This window comes from Triticum aestivum, chromosome 6B, assembly GCF_018294505.1.
Source record: "Triticum aestivum cultivar Chinese Spring chromosome 6B, IWGSC CS RefSeq v2.1, whole genome shotgun sequence".
In the NCBI taxonomy this organism is placed as follows: Eukaryota; Viridiplantae; Streptophyta; class Magnoliopsida; order Poales; family Poaceae; genus Triticum; species Triticum aestivum.
In genome coordinates, this window is record NC_057810.1 from 120,253,117 (window position 1) to 120,258,370 (window position 5,254).

A 5,254-nucleotide genomic window follows, 5' to 3' on the forward strand; every position below is an offset into this window, starting at 1 on the left:
TGTTGGGTTGGCATGAATCGAGACTGGGATTTGTCACTCCGGTTGACGGAGAGGTATCTCTGGGCCCACTCGGTAGGACATCATCATGATGTGCACAATGTGACCAAGGGGTTGATCACGGGATGATGTGTTACGGAACGAGTAAAGAGACTTTCCGGTAACGAGATAGAACAAGGTATCGGCATACCGACGATCAAATCTCGGGCAAGTATAATAACGCTAGACAAAGGGAATTGTATACGATATCGATTGAGTCCTTGACATCGTGGTTCATCCGATGAGATCATCATGGAACATGTGGGAGCCAACATGGGTATCCAGATCCTGCTGTTGGTTATTGACTGGAGAACGTCTCGGTCATGTCTGCATGGTTCCCGAACCCGTAGGGTCTACACACTTAAGGTTCGATGACGCTAGGGTTATAGGGAATAGATATACGTGGTTACCGAATGTTGTTCGGAATCCCGGATGAGATCCCGGACGTCAAGAGGAGTTCCGGAATGGTCCGGAGGTAAAGATTTATATATGGAAAGTTGTTGTTCGGGTTCCGGGAAATGTTCGGGTTTTTCTGGTATTGTACCGGGAAGCTTCCAGAAGGTTCCGGAGGATTCCGGAGGGGTCCGGAGGTCCGGAAATTGTTCCACCACGTCCAATACAGCAGCATGGGCTGTAAGGGGGCGCCTTAGCCTTAATGGGCCAGGAGCACCAGCCCCCCAAGGCCCATGCGCATGGGAGAGGGGAAACCCTAAGGGGGAGGGCCTCCACTTGACTTGGGAGGCACTCCTCCCCCCCTTGGCTGCCGCCCCAACCCTAGATGGGATCTAAGGGGGCCGGCCCCCTTCTCTCCCCACCTATAAATAGTGGAGGGGTGGGAGGGCAGCCGCACCCCAAGTTCTGGCGCAGCCCTCACCCTCTCCCAAGTACTCCTCCTCTCCCGCGGTGCTTGGCGAAGCCCTGCATGATTGCCACGCTCCTCCACCACCACCACGCCATTGTGCTGTTGCTGGATGGAGTCTTCCCTCTCTCCTTTCTGGATCAAGGCGTGGGAGACGTCACCGGGCTGTACGTGTGTTGAACGCGGAGGTGCCGTCCGTTCGGCACTAGGATCTCCGGTGATTTGGATCACGACGAGTACGACTCCTTCAACCCCGTTTTCTTGAACGCTTCCGCTTAGCGATCTACAAGGGTATGTAGATGCACTCTCCTTCCCCTCATTGCTGGTTTCTCCATAGATAGATCTTGGTGACTCGTAGGAAAATTTTGAATTTTTGCTACGTTCCCCAACACAACGAGCTAGTCAACTAGAGGCTCACTAGGGACATGTTGTGGTCTATGTATTCACACATGTATCACTATTTCCGGTTAATACAATTATAGCATGAACAATAGAAAATTATCATGAACAAGGAAATATAATCCATAGCATCGTGGTTAATCTCATAGTTTGAGGAACTTGTATAAGTCATGAAGAAAGCAGTAGCAATTGTAACGCCCCGAGACCGACGCTCCAGAAGACTTCCAGCTACTCCGAGTTTCGTCGTGTGATTTGTTTTGTTTGTTGCATTCATCCTTGCATCATGTGCATTGCATCATGTCATCATGCCATCATATCATTAACTTTTAAAACCTCAATAAATTGTATGGATTTTTCGATCCATTTAAATCGAGGGAACTCACATGGTGACTTCTCTTTATAACATATCCTCCAATATTAGGGAGCTATATTAAATATTTATTTATTTCAGAAATCACCAAAACACACTTGCAAAATAATTTCGTTCCTTTTCTGATTCAAGTTTGGTCTCCAACCTTGCCAATATTTATTTCATCATTTTCCGGAGCTCCACCAAAAATCCGAACATTTTTGGACCTTCCCAAACCTCACTTCCTATTCAAATCATTTGAATTTAATTCAAATGAGTTTGAATTTAAATCTTTCAATCTTGGCCTTTCTATTTTTCTTGGAACAAGCTCATTTTTGCGAGTCCGGGAAAAATATCCCCTTGCGCTTTTTCTTCCCCTAACCTCTCTTTCTTTCTTTCTTTTCTCTGTTCTGTTTTTTATTTTTCATTAGAGTGAGGGAGAGACCCAGCTAGGCCTCTGCCAGCCCACCAGGCCTCTGGCCATTCTCCTCCCCACCAGGCCGGCCCAGTCTCCCTAGGCCCAGCCCCACCGACCGAACCCTAGCCCCCCTAGCACGACCCTCATCTCTCCCCTCGTCCTCCCTCCAGCGCCGCATCGCTCGACCCCATCGCCCTCTCCTGCGCCCGTTCCCGATCCTCCCGCATCCCTCCTCTCGATCCCCATCTCCCTCTCGTTCCCGTGCCCGCAGCCATGGCCCTCCTTGCGCGACCCCTCTCCCTTTCCCCTAGCCGCCTCCTCCCTCCACCGGCGCCAGCCGCCCCGTCGCCCGAGCGCTCAAGGAGAGCAGCTCCTCGAGCCTCGTCGCTGCTGCTTCCTCCCTCTGCCGCCAGAGAGGAGCGAGAGCCTCTCGCTCGAGCCACGCCGCCGGCCAGTCCCTCTTCCTCTCCAAGCCACGCCGGTGACCCCATCGGTGCAGCCAACTCCGGCGGCTCTCCGTCGCCTGCGCCTCCAGCGCCTGATCCCGCTGCCCGAGCCGTCCCGTCGCGCCTCCTCCACCCCGCAGCCATCGCCGGAGCTGCTCCTTTTGCCGAGCGCCACCCCGAGCCCCAAGCATCGCCCCTGCTCCCTCCTTCGCCAGCACCCTGCCTCCTTCACGCCTCCCCATCAGCATCGCCGTGGCCCTGTTCGCGTGAAGCCCCTGCGCCACCACCATCAGCGCACGGCGTCTCCGACCCGTTCCGCCCCTTGCTGCTGCTGTAGGCCATGAGCTCGCGGCTACCGCACGGACGCCAAGACCGAGACCGCCCCGAACCACGTCGTCTCGCTGGATCGTCAAGACCATCTCGGTTTTTGCAAGTACCTCTACGCCCGAAGATGTTGGATGCGCCAAGTTCCACTACGATAGGCACCACTACTGTTGCTGAGAGTTTCGTCAAGTTCAACTACATCGACTACGAAACGTGAACGACTACCGTCGCCGAGACCGCAAGTACCACGACTAACATGTACGGCTACACGACGACCCGCCAAGACCCTGAACAACTACCGCCGCCGTCGTGTACCACTACTTCTACTACCGTCGCCGTGTACAACTACTTCCTCTACGTCGCCACGTGAACGTCTACCTCCACTACGGCCGTGAACGACTACTTCCCTCGACGACTCGAACCGCTCCGAAAACACACGCTTCGAAGGTATAACCCCGAGACGCCGTCCGTGGACCGAATGCATGTGTGAATGAGATGATCGAGTTTTGCACCGTGATCGAATCGTCCTTGCGATGCCCCTCTTTTGCTGTGCCACCGTCCCGTGGGAACCCGGAAGCCGGGATCACCCCACCATCTTGCATGACACGCTCACGCCTCCTTTTGCACCGGTATCTCTGTGAGCTACCGGAACCGATATGTTGCCGTGGCATCATTTTCGGATATGTTGCCGTGGCACCATTTTTGTTTCACCGCCGTGGCACCTTTTTCCTTCCGCCATGGCGACAAATGCTTCATAACATGTTCATGTTATCGTTTTCATAAAATTGCATAAAACTTGTATATGTCATCCGCATCATGATAACAACATTGAAAATGTTTAAACTTGTTGTTGCATTAAATTGCTAGGTGCATATGGGGATTTACCGGATTTGTTGTTTTTATATCCGGCCCCATTTAAATTGTTTAGATGGTATAGTTTATATTATGCTTCACCTCTTGCCATGTTTAACAACAGCTAATATTGTTGGGTAGCTTAAACGAGAGATAACTAAATAATTGATGTGGTGTTTCGTCAACATGCACCTCGTTGCATATTGAGCTCCATTTAACTTGTAGTATTGTTTGTTGCACTTTGCCATGCCATGCCTCATTAAACCGGACATGCATCATACTTGTTTGTGCATCATGACTTGTTTATGCTTGTGTGTTTACTATGTTGTTTGTTTCTTTCCGGGTTGCTTCTCTCGTTAGCTTCGGTTTCGTTCCGGAGTTGTGAGGATTTGTTCGTCTACGACCGTTTGTCTTCTTCTTGGATTCGTTCTTCTTCCTTGCGGGATCTCAGGCAAGATGATCATACCCTCGAAATCACTACTATCTTTGCTATGCTAGTTTGCTCGCTCTTTGCTATGCCAATGCTACGATGCCTACCATTTGCTTGTCAGCCTCCCAAATTGCCATGTCAAACCTCTAACCCACCATGTCCTAGCAAACCGTTGATTGGCTATGTTACCGCTTTGCTCAGCCCCTCTTATAGCGTTGTTAGTTGCAGGTGAAGATTGAAGTTTGTTCCTTGTTGGAACATGGAGATGTTGTTCCTTGTTGGAACATGTTTACTTGTTGGGATATCACAATATATCTTACTTAATTAATGCATCTATATACTTGGTAAAGGGTGGAAGGCTCGGCCTTATGCCTGGTGTTTTGTTCCACTCTTGCCGCCCTAGTTTCCGTCATATCGGTGTTATGTTCCCGGATTTTGCGTTCCTTACACGGTTGGGCTATAATGGGAACCCCTTGACAGTTCGCCTTAAGTAAAGCTCTTCCAGCAATGCCCAACATTGGTTTTACCATTTGCACTAACAACCTACCACCTTCCCTTGGGTTCTGCAGACTCAAGGGTCATCTTTATTCTAACCCCCCCCGGGCCAGTGCTCCTCTGAGTGTTGGTCCGAACTGAGCTGCCTGCGGGGCCACCTCGGGGAAACTTGAGGGTTGGTTTTACTCGTAGCTTGCTCATCTGAGTGTGCCCTGAGAAAGAGATATGTGCAGCTCCTATCGGGATTTGTCGGCACATTCGGGCGGTGTTGCTGGTTTAGTTTTACCCTGTCGAAATGTCTTGTTGTACCGGGATACCGAGTCTGATCGGAACGTCTCGGGTGGAGGTCTATTCCTTCGTTGACCGTGAGAGCTTGTCATGGGCTAAGTTGGGACACCCCTGCAGGGTATTATCTTTCGAAAGCCGTGCCCGCGGTTATGGGCAGATGGGAATTTGTTAACGTCCGGTTGTAGAAAACCCGAAGTTGACCTTAATTAAAATACATCAACCGTGTGTGTAACCGTGATGGTCTCTTTCCGGCGGAGTCCGGGAAGTGAACACGGTGTTGGAGTTATGCTTGACGTAGGTTGCTATAGGATCACTTCTTGATCATACTTTTATCGACCGTGCTTTGCCTTCTCTTCTC